Source organism: Anopheles coluzzii, chromosome 2, assembly GCF_943734685.1.
Source record: "Anopheles coluzzii chromosome 2, AcolN3, whole genome shotgun sequence".
Lineage (NCBI taxonomy): Eukaryota > Metazoa > Arthropoda > Insecta > Diptera > Culicidae > Anopheles > Anopheles coluzzii.
Window position 1 is genome coordinate 74,658,233 of NC_064670.1, and position 14,624 is coordinate 74,672,856.

The window sequence follows — 14,624 nt, forward strand, 5'->3', positions numbered from 1 at the left end:
GATCACCTGGAATACCAAGCACGTGCCCTGGACAGATACCGCGTTTCCAGCTTATGCCTGGAACGTCGATCGTACGAGGACAGCGTGTCCAAATTGTGTCAAACGCGAAATCGGGACAAGCGTTGCGATTTCAACCGATACCGGTCATGTCGACTAGCCAGGCTGCACCAAGCTATTGATGGGAAAAATGAATCTTAGAAGGGAATCGAAGGGATTCTTTGATTCCCAATCCCAATCCCAATGTGGTATAGCGTTTTACTCTATTTTGCTGCGGGTGGGGGAGTTGGATTTAGTTAAAGCTGGAATAAGAGATAATTCTGTTTTAGTGTTTATTATTTAAATGTGCAGTACTTATGTCATAATTAGTACAGGTCCCTTAGAAACGCGGACCTTTATTCAATATCAAATCAAATAATTTATTTAGTGACTATAACTTCTCATTAAATGCTACATTACACGAAGATTTGCTATATATTGATTGAAAACTGCGTGATTCGACTTCCAAAATTAGAGATACGTGGTTTACCTCGACCCCCATTAATAGCGTATTTCGGGGACAGCCTCTAATTTCAATCGCAATCCCAATCGCTATCCAAATCGCAATCAGAATCCCAATTGCAATCAGAATCCCAAACGAATCGCAATCCCAATCCTATACAGAATCCCAATCGAATCCCAATCCCAATCGAAACGCAATCCCAATCCCAAACAGAATCCCAATCGAATCCCTAACGAATCCCAAACAAATCACAATCCCAATCGAATCGCAAACGAATCCCAATCGAATCGCAATCAACTCCCAACCGCAAAGGAATCTTTTAGGGATTCAAATCCTACCAACGTGATCCGATCCAATCGAATCTGTCTAGGGATTGAATCTTCGAATCTTTCGAATCCTGAATCTCCCAACACTACACCAAACACACTTGTTGGAACACAAGTTCAGGCGCAACATGCCACGTCGACGGGACACGAATCGCGCGGTCAGCCAGTTCCGATGACGTCAACATATCAAGCGGTAGCGGTCCAGTCAGGAACGAACACGACCACTGGCATACCTGAAACTATAACGGACCAGGGAGTACGGGTCCATTCGGAACTGGAAACTTCGATGAACGAAAAACAAGAAGAACAACTCAATAACGCATCGTCACAATTTGCTCCATGGCTCTCTAGACAAGCTAGAGTTGATGGAAATTTTTTGAGCTGTCTAGAATATCTTGAGAGTTCATATCAAAAGATGCAAGAGCGAGAACTCGTGTCTGCGTTTTTAGATTTGGTAGCCAAACGAATGCTGCGTGGAAGAAAAGAGGATTTGAAAAAAATGCAAAATGAGATTTTGCGGGTTATTGAACGATTTGAAATCGATGATAGAAATGAATAGTGGTAGCTGTGTTTTTGGAATAAGAGATCTTGTTTCCAGTGAATAAGGAGGGAGGGGCATCGATGGATAGGACTCCGCTTGGTTAGACCGCTTACCGTTAAGCCTACAGCTGGTTGTAACATAACTAAACAGCGTGGTCAACGGCTATGCTACGCAAACGTACTGCATTTCGATACGGACATTTATGTCAAAAACAAATATAAAAAGCAGCGTCATCTGCACAAACTATCTAGCTGGCCCTGTTGAATTCAGAACCAAATTAGTGTAAGTTTTTTTCTTCATTTTAGTTTAAAGACATTCTAACAACATGTCCCTCACGGGTTCAAGCCCCGAATGGACCGTGCCTCCATCCGTAGGACTGACTATCCTGGTATGGGTGAAATCAATAAGTCACTGCAAACCAACCCCCACTAGTGATACACCAAGGCCTCGACCGACAACGGTTGTGGTGTCAAAGAAGAAGACATTCTGAAAATTGGTCCTTTCATTAGGAATCAACACGAGCCGCAGAGCTGAGCGACTTCTGAAGGAAATGAGGGAAACAGATAGCACCTGAGCCTGCTTCGAATGTCATTTTGGCAGACAACAGGCCGATACATATGAAGCGCCTGGATGCGGGGTGGAAGAATGGTTGCCAAATTCGTATGTGACGTGAGAAAAAGTAAACAAAACAGAAAAGCGTTAAACAAACATTTTCGTCGTAAATAAGGTCTAACGATCACAGGCGAGACAGAAATACAAAAACGGAAAAGCGATATGCACACGTTTGGAAAATGAAGAATGGGAAGTAGAGAACGATTCAAACTAGCAAGTTCATGGTGAGTATATTTGGTGCTACAGATTTTAATACAGCAATGAGGGTAATGAATTTTGCTCCAATGTGCAGTTTGTGTGTGTACACGTTTAACGGTCCAATCTTCCAACCAATCTTTCCAATTAGATTGGGGCGCGGGGGGAGGTGAGTCAGGGCCCACAGGGACGGTTGTCAACTTGAAAGACTTAACAACATACCCGTCGTGGGTTTAAGCTTCATTTGGACCGTTCTCGTGTAGGACTGACTATCCGATTGCGAGGGAGTGAATAAGCCTCGGCCTGTATGGGCCGGATTGTTCATGTAGGACGTTATGCCAAATTGAACACGGAGGCAGGAGTGTCAGGAAGTGTCCGATACCGCTTACGGTCTCGAGCCTTCGTCTGCCAGTTCGTTATCCCTGCCTTAATGGGGGAGGACGCCACGCCTCCTCTGTCCTTGTGGACGGCCTTAAAAGACTGTCTTGCATATAAACTTTTATTACATTTAATTTATATCTTTTACCTTACACAGGTCAACCGGATACATCTAACATTATTTATCACCTATGCACCTGCACATACCGACCAGACCAATCCAACTTACACTGCGGAGCATCGGATGACACCGGACTGCAGAGAACACGGCGTAGCGAACGAGACACCAGTGCATGCGTGGTACCAACGTGACCGAGCTTCCATCAGAACCAGAAAGATCTTACGATCGCACTTACATTTTGACATCTAAATAGCTTAGCAAATAGACAGAATTAGGCAATAGCTTAGCAAATAGACATAATAAGGCATTAGTTAGACACAAAAAAGTCAGGACATGTAATGTAATGTAAGTTTTAAGCAATGTCATTAGATGGAGGAGTCTATTTTCATTTAGGTCCTTTAACGCACACATTTTAAGAGTAGCTAGCTAGTTCGAGAGTGCAATCGAAAAAAGGGAGAGAGTAGCTTTATTTCAATATTTAATTTTTTGTTTATATTACTTTTTGTTATCAGTTGGCTAGCAAATGCTAAGATTCATGCGTATCTTTAACTCCTATTCCAACCTCCTCGTCGTGCTAGCAGAATTTTAACTGAAGCATGCAGAATGATTGCTTCACAATTATTAACTAATAGGAATGGAGGAACTATTTATGATAATAGATTTCGTACATAAATAAATGTTGATCTTGATGTCCTAGTTAGTTTTTTTAAATATTTTTTTAATTTCATTAATATTTGTTTCAAAATTACTTTGGACTAATAATTATCTTAGCTTCTTAAGTTATGCAACTTTACGTAAAGTTTCCAAGATCCAAAAAATGCGATTTTTGGATTTTTATTACCAATTCCTGACCAACATTTAGAAAAACATCTTTAGTACACAATAGATCTATTATTTGGTCTTCCTTTAACATATTTTATATAATCTATTGTATTCAAAAGTGAGCTGAGCATCTCAGCCACATACATGCTAGCTTCTAAGTTAGCATAAAATGCTTCTAATGCCTCTTCTGTATCAATGGCAGTAATGGCTGCATTGCGTGATGTTGTCCCTGCTATAGTATCCATTGCGTAAAACATAATTTCGAGCCGTAGTCTGCTTCGATAGCTTAATAAGATTGTCCACTTGTTTTCGAGTTATAACACACTCATGTACACAGGATGATGAAAAAGTATCAGGTAAAGACGGCAGACTGGTTGAGCATGACGATCCGGAAGAGAATCGCTGTCCCGGCATAGCTGACGAATCGGGCAAAGATCCATCGATAAGGAACGTACCGGAAACATCAGGGATGGTTGATGGTGGCGATGAAGCGGTCAACAATAACGTTCCGGAAGAGAATCGCTGTCCCGGCTTGGCTGACGAACTGGGCATTGATCCTTTGAACAGAAACGAACCGGAAATATTAGTGATGGGTGGTGGTGACCATGGGACGGTCAACAATGACGGTGTGGAAGAGGATCGCTGTCCCGGTATGACTGACGAACCGGGCATAGATCCACCCAAAAGAAACTTACCGGAAACATCACAGATGGGTGGTGGTGACGATGGGACGGTTAACAATGACGGTCCGGTAGAGGATCGCTGTCCCGGTATGGCTGACGAACCGGACATAGATCCACCCAAAAGAAATGTACCGCAAACATCACGGATGGGTGGCGGTGACGATGTAACGGTCAACATATCTGACGAAACGAATATAGGTTGTGGTGACGATGAGACAGCCAACAACGTCGAAGCAAGAATAACAGGAGTAGCGGGCACGACCGATGAAACGGACGTCAGAACAGAAAAAACCATTAGATAGGACGTAGTTCCATCATTTCGGTAGTCGGTTGCGATGCAAATGATGCATATACGGTATCATGATCGATGTTTTGCATTTTCCTAAAAAGATAATTGTATCAATAACCTTTGATTCATATTAGATTCAAACGTGATTCAAAGCCTATATGGAGTGAAGTTTTCGTAGGTATGCCTCTTGATAAAAGATTTTCCTAAATAAGCTTTATTCTATTCACAGCATTGAAATGCGACAAACAGTCGGCACATATAGACACGTCATGCTTGATGGAGTGAATATGACGATTACGTCACGGTGGGGCCTATGTGTGTCTACTTGTGTGAAAGAGATAAAGCATACCTCAAACATACAGAAACCAAAGTGTTCAAAAAGATGGGGGGTATGACTATGTTTTTTTGCACTAGAGCATTTTTTATACCAACTGTCGTTTATTGAGCTAGCGGCAGCCATGATGGAAATTGAGTACCCAAGATGGCTTCAAATTGAGTACCACTGAGTTCCCCCGCGAAATAGCATTTCGGGGGATGTCACCGTAAAGCTGTAAAAATCACCCATCGTTGCGGCTCAGGAAAGTATTAACTACTTACCGCAACATAATCAGCAAGTACCTCAATCAATGCATCACAAACTTCTGGCACTATTTTGCGGATAGTGGAAGGAGATACCTTAAAATATGTATTTAAATAAATTGTGCTTTGTGTCGATATGTTTTGTTAAACTTAACGCACACGAAATAGAAACTGCAAACTTTTAAAATTTTCTCCAGTCGCAATAAATCTTAAGCCGATAATCAAACGTTCTCGTACTGCCTTTTTCATGTAAGTATCATGTTTACAAATTTTTGGAGTTATTTTCTGCAACATATACTCAAAGTCCTCCTCCGTCATCCTCAAGAACTGGATAATTGTTTCATTGGCAGCTTCTTTGGCAATATAAGCTAACAAATGATTCCCGGTCTCGTTGCCCTTATAAAGCATTGGTCGAACCCACCATCGGCGATGACGACTTCGCACCAAACCGTGCAGATCAGAAAATATCGCTGTTGATTCGCAAATATACCGCATATCCATGTTCAAAATATCCGGAAGATCAACACGGCACGTTCAAGCTATTTACAAAATTTGCTGTTGACAAAGTTCTATATTCATTCTGGCAAATGAATCCAAACATTTTAAAGAAAATAACAACTTATATTTTTTTTTTCAAGCAAGAAAATACAATTTGAGCAATCCTGAGCGCGGACTTAGTTCAAACTACATGTACCGGACAGTGTCAGATCACAGCGGGCCGATTTTTGTATGGGATTTGACAGATGGCGTTAACGGATTTATGGCATCGACCGATGTCATCCGGTATATGTAGCTTGGCCGTAACCAAGGATAATTTATTTAGAAAGTTGATTTTTATCGCTTTTGCTGGGCGACATTGTGGGGGATATCTTGTTGAACTTCTCAGCTCGACACGACAAGTGCCTATCAGGCAACACTAAATGAGTGCCAATCGGGCCACACACACATTGAACTGAGAATAAACTTGATTCCTGCATTAAGCGTACAAGCGAACAGACGTATTTTTTCTTTTGGTAAATCAGTCCACTCGGTAGTCCACCTTGCGTTTCCCTCACACTTCAACAGGTTATGGGCCCAGCTCTGTGTGGCCAGTTCAATTGAAAAGTGCGCGACGCGGTTCGGAAAGACAGTTATTTTTTCGGTGTGAAAAATTAGGACATTTCCGGAAGGTACGCAGTGCGGTTAAGGAATCGTGTGTTTTTCGTGGTGAAAGAAAAAATCCAACCGGGACGGTTTTTGCACGGGCAAAAATGGATTTTTCAAAAGTGGGCGTCATCCGGCGGAACAACCGAAACTATCGGTCGTGGGCTTTCAAAGTGCAGATGTTGATGATGCGGGAGGGTACGTGGACGTACGTTGACCCGGGTGTCGCGCCGACACCGGTAACTCCGGAGTGGACGGAGGGTGATTCGAAGGCGCGGGCGACCATTGCTTTGTTGGTTGAGGATAACCAACACAATCTCATCATGACAAAGAACACAGCGAAAGAGACATGGGATGCGCTCAAGGCACACCACCACAAAGCCACTCTTACCGGGAAAGTTTCGTTGCTGAAAGAGATTTGCAACGCAAACTATCGTGAAGGTGAGAATATGGAAGATTTTTTATACGGCATGGAAGATCTTTATTCTCGGCTGGAGAATTTGAGTGAAAAACTCTCGGCGAACATGCAGGTGGCCATGATTTTGCGGAGCCTTCCAAAAGCATTTGACGCACTTACCACAGCTTTGGAAAGTCGTTCAGATAAAGAGGTAACGATGGATCTTGTGCGGGCAAAGCTGATCGACGAAAGTGAGAAGCTGTACGGCGGAAAGGTGCAGGAGGAGCGAGTGCTGAAGGCGAAAAGTGAAGCAAAACCAGGCGCGTGTTTCTTTTGTGGTCAACCTGGCCATAAGAAACGAGACTGCAAAGAGTTCCTGAATCGGAAGAGCAGCGGGGAAGGTGAAAAGAAGAAAAAGATTAAGCCGAATAAAGAACAACAAGTGAAAACAGTGCGCGAAAACGACGCAAGTTCGTTCACGTTCATGGTTCGTCAGCCTGAAATTCGCGGTAACGATCGGTCGTGGCTAATCGACTCGGGTGCTAGTTCGCACATGTGTAGTGACAAAAGCGCGTTCACGGTAATGGAACAAAGCTTGCGTTCAAATGTTACCGTCGCGGATGGCAGCGAAAATCGCGTTGAAGGCGTTGGCGATTGCCTGATCAAGTGTGCGGTTGAATACGGTGAAATAATTGAAATCACGCTACGGGGTGTGTTGTATGTTCCTACGCTGGAAGGAAACATGATTTCAATCGGTAAACTCGCGGAAAAAGGTGTGCGTGCGGTTTTTGACAACACCGGGTGCAAGCTCGTTTACGGAAATACGGTCGTCGCGGTCGCGGATAAAGTGAGCGATATGTATTGGTTGCGAATTGCACAGGATCGAGTGATGAAATCAGTGGTAAAGGAGCACACGAAAAACTGCCAACACACTTGGCATCGTCGTCTTGGGCACAGGGTTCCAGCTGTCATCGGTGAAATGAAGCGGCGCGATTTGGTGTCGGGGCTAGAAGTGGTCGACTGCGGTATCCGCTGGACCTGCGAATGCTGCATCGAATGCAAAATGGCACGCTCGCCATTTCCACCAGTTGCGGAAAAAACCTCGACAGAAGTGCTGGATATAATCCATAGTGATGTGTGCGGCCCAATGGAGGAAACGACCTTAGGGGGATGCCGTTACTATATGACCCTAATAGACGATCATAGTCGGTATACTTTCGTCTATTTTCTCAAAAAGAAATCGGAGGCCGAGGATAAGATTCGCGAGTATGTAAAATTGGTTCAAAACCAATTTGGCCGGAAACCGCGAATCATTCGCTCCGATCAGGGAGGAGAATACTCCAATAAGGCGCTTCGGAAGTTCTGTGCGGACGAAGGGATAAAGATGGAGTTTACTGCAGCATATTCACCCCAGCAAAATGGAGTTGCGGAGCGGAAGAACCGATCGCTCACGGAGATGGGTCGGTGTATGCTTCGGGATGCAGGTATGCATAAGCGATTTTGGGCGGAAGCAATCAATACCACTTGCTACTTGCAAAGTCGATTGCCGTCTGCTGCAGTAGAGCGTACGCCATTCGAGATCTGGTTCGGCAGAAAACCAGATTTTACCAACCTGCGACTGTTTGGATGTGTTGGGTACGTACTGATTCCGTCGGTGAAACGAAAAAAGTTAGACGTCAAGGCGGAGCGTATGACTTTTGTCGGCTATTCCGGCGAGCATAAGGCGTATCGGATGCTAAACACTCAAACGGGAGAAATTCAAATTAGTCGGGATGTCCGTTTTCTTGAGATTGATGACGGATCCAAGGAGCAGACATACGGTGATCCCAAAATAGAGGATAATCCGACTGAAAGCGTTGAAATCGAGTGGTCTCTCGATGAAACGAAACGGGAAGCTAAAACTAACGGGGCCAATGATACAATCTCCGAATCTGAATTTTACGGTTGGGATTGTTCAGACGATGGCTGGCCACGAGGTTTTTGGAACGACAATGATAACAATTGGCTTCGCGGACTGTGGGACGATGACGACGCTGAAGCTGGAGCTGCGATGCCGGAGGCGGTGCTGGATGCTGTACCGGAGGCGATGCCAGCAGCTGTGCCAGAGGTGTCGAATACTCCCGTTCGTCGTTTACAGAGGGCGACAGCTGGCGTTCCACCGGCAAGATATGACGAAGAAGTATATCTGGTGAAGGAAAGTGTAGCAGAACCAAAAACGTATAAGGAAGCTGTGTCCGGTCCTCAGAGTGCTGAATGGAAAATAGCGATGGCAGAAGAAATGCAGTCCCATCAGGAAAATGGAACGTGGGAGCTAGCGGAGCTGCCGCCACACCGGAAGGCTATCGGGTCGAAATGGATCTTCAAGTGTAAGGCAGATGAAGACGGTCATTTCGTTCGGTATAAAGCACGGCTGGTGGCGCAGGGTTTCTGCCAGAAATTCGGGACGGATTACGACCTGGTGTTTGCCCCCGTCGTAAAGCAGATTACTTTCCGGACGATGCTGGTTCTGGCGAGTAAAAGGAAGATGTTAACGAAGCACGTTGACATTATGCGCCAGCCACAGGGATTCGAAAGCGATAACCCGAACGAAGTATGCAGGCTGCATCGCAGCATTTACGGGCTCAAGCAGGCAGCTCGTGTCTGGAATACGAAGATCGACGACGTACTGAAAACTATGGGTTTCATCCAATCAACGGCGGACCCATGTTTGTACATACGCGAAAAAGCGGGTAAGTCCATCTTTGTTCTCATTTACGTTGACGATGTGATCGTCATATGTAACACGGAGGAAGAATTTTCTGAGGTGGTCCACGTCTTGACACTGAATTTCACGATCAGCGTCATGGGTAACCTAAGATGTTTTCTCGGCATACGAATTCGGCGTAACGATGGGCGTTACTGTATGGACCAACGAGCTTATTTGGAACGAGTTCTGGAGCGTTTCGGCATGCTGGATGCTAAACCGTCCAAATACCCGATGGATCTCGGCTTCTTAAAACGAAAGGAGGAGAATGGCAGGAAGTTGGATTCGCCAAAAGCGTATCAAAGTCTCATAGGAGCTCTGTTGTACGCTGCAGTGACCCGATATTGCAATCGCCACAGCCATTCTGGGCAGGAGAGTGCAAGATCCATCAGAAGCAGATTGGAACGAGGCCAAACGGATACTACGTTACCTCAAGGGTACACTGGATAGTGTATTGTACCTTGGAAGCGGCGGACAAAAGCTGGAGTGTTTTGTGGACGCCAATTGGGCAGGCGACGAGAGCGACCGCAAATCTAACTCGGGGTTCGTGTTTAAGTTCGGCGGCGGGCTCATCGGATGGGGCTGTCATAAGCAGAAGTGTGTGGCACTATCTAGTACCGAGGCCGAATATGTTTTCCCTTGCCGAGTGTCTACAGGAGGTAAAGTGGATCCTGAAACTGATGGCGGATGTTGGCGAGCAACTAGATGGTCCAGTTCTGGTCAACGAAGACAATCAAAGCTGCATTGCGCTGACTAAAGGAGACCGAGCCGAACGCAAAGCAAAGCACATCGATACGAAATTTAATTTCGTGAAGGATATGGTTCGGGACGGCATCGTGAAACTGCAGTACTGCCCAACCGAACACATGCAAGCTGATTTGCTTACCAAACCGTTGCAAGCAGTGAAACTTCGACAACTTAGGGAAGCGATCGGAATAAAACCATTCAGTGTTGAGGAGGAGTGTTGAACTTCTCAGCTTGACACGACAAGTGCCTATCAGGCAATACTAAATGAGTGCCAATCGGGCCACACACACATTGAACTGAGAATAAACTTGATTCCTGCATTAAGCGTACAAGCGAACAGACGTATTTTTTCTTTTGGTAAATCAGTCCACTCGGTAGTCCACCTTGCGTTTCCCTCACACTTCAACATATCTGTCACTCTCTGCATACAAATTTCATTACCCCGCACCAGCCCTCCCCGATTTTTATACCGGAGCCCCCGGAAGAGAAATGTCAAGTCGAGAAATATCATTTTGCTCTGAACAACTTCACCTTGTCATTTATAACACCTTGGCCGTAACAGCCAACCATAACAACAACTTTGGCTGTCAACTAGGGACCTCGTGTTAACATTCACTACCCCGTGAACACATCTGCTTGCACGTACTTGTTGTTCATTAATTTACTTTTTGTAGTTATTGTGCTTGTGGTTCTAAATATTAATTGTTCTTGCTCTACTTCTATTTTGATTAGTGCTTTCTTTGGGCATGGAATGGAATTGGGCATGCTCATTCCGATTTGCTCGAGAGTAGATTTTTTCTGTCAATGTCGATAGAGCGAATTGGATTTTCCTGATTATGATGAACAAAAACAACATAAATGGGAACCAACGAATGATTATTTCGGATAAAGCCAAGAAAATCTATAAAGTAAATAATAAATTTAAAAGGTGACATTTTAACTCTCTTCCTTTATTACACGTATGAGAGGCATTTTTGTGCCTAAGTCTTAGTTTGACAGATAAATTCCAATCGAGAAATAACAGTATTTTCCTTCGTCTAATAAGGCCTTTAAGGGCGTTCTCTAGGTCTAGTATCACTCGCAGTTTTTCTTTTCATCCTGTTGAGCTACCGATTGTTTTGGAATCACGCAATTACTCGTGTAGATCCGTGTTAGCTCCCTCATCGCGATGGAGTTCACGGTAGTTTTCCGGTAGGATCTCTTTCAGAAGATCGTCTTGCGTTCCCTCTTAGCGGGTTTTTCCGCAGGAACTCTCTTCTAGTTACCGGGTGATTTGATGCTTTCTCAGCATCGTCCTTTCTGTCCTCGCGTTGTTTGGGTCGTTGATGGCCCAGCCCAGGGCGTTCCTCACTGCCGATAGAACCAAGTTTCCAAAGGTCGGATCAGATCCACATCATTGAGACCGATCAGCAAGGATGGTTTCGCGTTCTCCAGGGATGATGTTGGAAGGTGCTGCAAGTGTAGAAAAGATCTTATCAGTGCGTCGTAATTCACGTTATTGGACGGTAGACTTAGCTGTTTCATGGTGTGGGCGGCTGCTACAAAATAGCGCCGCCCTTCCGCCTTTGCTGATATCTGGAAGCTCACTTGTCGCGATGTAGATTCTCTCCTGATCACATTGCCAGTCCAGCAGAGCTCCAATGGTTCCACTTCTCTGTCGAGTCCCAACTCTGAGGCTAATTCATCCTCCACCAGGGCGATCAACCTCGCCCAGGAAAGCTACGGCATCCACGGCTCGCCCATTGTTGTAGACCGTCACTGGCACGATGCAGAAAATAGCTGGTTGTTTTGTGTCGTGGTGCGTTTGGTAGTCCACCTGTTGGATGTTTTGGCCACGGTGTAGCAAAGTATGAAGTCGTCCGCTGCATCCTGGTACACGACATAAAAATCGTGATCTACACGGCTTGGCCCCGTGTTTGTTAAGGCATGTCGAGCAGAGCTGTAGCCTTAATACGCTTTCACACCGCTCATCCACATCCATCCGTTTAAACAGCTCACAATGTTTGGCAACGTGTCCACGAATGGCACAAACCAGGTACTTGACGTTACTGAATTGTGAGGCGCTCGAAACACTCGTATTCGCTTCCGTTTCGACAGATTGTGAGGGGACGTGTGAGTGGAAACTCCTAGACGTCCATGGATGATCTGTTCGGTGGGGGTGGGGGAGGGGGGGGGGGGGGGTTACGCGGTAACGTCGCACGCGTCATCCACCAAAGCCTCCATGAACTCCTCGAAATGTTTTAGAGTGAGGTCGGCAAACTTGTTCTTAACCGATACTATTCCAGCCTCCTCGTAGCGGAAAGTTTTTCCACCAAATCTGCTAGGAGCTCAGGGTTTTTGAAGTGACTTTGCATGTTGCTGAGCGTCAGGTGATCACACAAGTTTACCATTTCTAGTCCAAACGTGATTATACTATTCAAATGTTCTGATTTCGGTGAATCTAACCTCCGCACACTATCCGTAAGATGCCTTATTAGCTGAGCCTTATTTCCAAAAAGCTTCTCCAATCGCTTGATGATAAGAGGCGCGGCGTTGGGCAGTTTTAGCTTCGACTGAACGGCATCTCGAGCGGGGCATTTTAAACACTCTACTACCCTTATAGTGTTTTCAACGTCCGTGTATCCGCATGCCCTTGTCGACTCGTTGTAGCAGTTGTAGAACATTGCCCATTCCTTCGAGCATCCCGAAAATATAGGCAAATTTTCGGGTACATATCTCGCGCGATGCTCTGCGCTGTCGCTCGCACAAGAGTCTCATGCCGGATTGGTGAGCTTGTGGGTTGCCTGCTTTGCAATGAGGTTTCATGGGTTTTGGTGCGTTGCTCTGCGTTGCCGCTGGAGCGGGCGTCACTATCGGGGTTGACGAGCTTGCCTGCGGCATATTCTGCGATGAGGGTTCAACTTTGTATTGAACTAATGGGAAAGTTGGTACTCCTTGCTGCTTGCCTGTGTTGCTTCACCCATCACTGTCAGCTGTCCTGTCGGTTTCAGTAACGGATGAATAAACCGATAGGTTCTCCGGCTCGTATTCCAAAGCGTTGCGTTGGGTTTCGTGTTGCAACTGCAGCTCGGCAATGTTCGCCGTAATCTCAGTCTCCATTTTCTGCTTTTCTGCCAGTAATATCTGCTTTTGCAGCGCTTGCTCCTTTTCTAAACGTTGGAGTGCCACTTACACTGGAGTGCCACTTGAGTGCTGGAGCGCCAACAAACGCGAAGAGTTGGAGGCGGTTTTTTTAGTGGCTTGTTGCTACGGTAGGAATTTTAAGAGGCTTAGCTGACGGTTCCTCGCTTGTACCAGGCATCGAATCTGATATCTCTGTACTTTTAGAAGGATCGGGCTGCTGGCTTGGTCCTGCAGCAACCGCCATCGCTTTTTCACTCTTCGGGCGCATCGTCTTCATCGACGGTCCTCGCCCTTTTCCTCGGCACTTTTCGCACACCCAATACTCTTCTGCCATACTTTCACGATTGCAAAAAGTGGTGTCACTTTAGTTGCGTTGGAGTTGGTGGCACTGTACCTATTGCACACTGCAACAGGACTCTTTCTTTCGCCGGATGGTAAATAATTTTTAAATTAAAACAAGCGTTTTTCCAAGCTGTCTTATTTTATTTATTTTTTCGTTAGAGACGCTAAAAATCCGTCACTTGTCGTTGGCTTTGACGAAAGAGTGACCTTGCGTCTTTCGCTTAGCCTAGATCGGGATCTTTCGGGAATGCTCAACCCGATCAATGGTAGACGTTGTCCACACTAAACACTGTCTGTGTCGCCCTCTTTCGGGAATCACAAGAAATAACACTGTGCCAGCGAATGGACCGTTAATAATAATTATCAGTACCATATCGTTCATTTCGTTTGGTGAATCGCACTTTACTTATTCGCACATACTCGCGGGCATTTTGTTACGCAAAATTTTCAAGATTGATCGAAAATTTAAATGAAACAGTTTTTTAAAGAATGTTGCAACGATCAATGAAGCAAAGGGCTTAAATTAAACACTTGGAGAAATTTTCTATTAAGATTGGGAACTGTTTTATTTTTTGACGCCGTGAAGAAGGCCCTGAATGCACTGTAATTATGTAAGGTACAACATTTGCGATGCATACCAACACGATAGTGCTTTTCTAATATTTATTTATTTATTTATTTATTTATTAATAAGGTGGCCTACATGCCATGGCCTACATACACAAATACAACTAATGTCTTAAACTATGGGTTCCTAAAATTAGACGTAATGCAGTCTCGTATGACGCTAGTACATTTCGGTACACTAAAGGACTGGTCTACAAAATTTGAAAATAAATTAAATTTCTTGGACATTAATAGCAATGGATCCCTAGCACAGAAAAGACGATAACGAAAACCAGTTATTAAAAATTGTCGAGTTTTTAAAAGTCCAGTAGGGACATAAAATTTTACATTACTTAGCAATAGAGGTGCATGGACTGGAAGAATCGAGTTAATAGTTTAAACATAAACATTCCTTGGGCAACCATTCTTATCTTTTCCAATGTTTCAAGCCCTAACAACTGAGACCTCGTATGAAGTT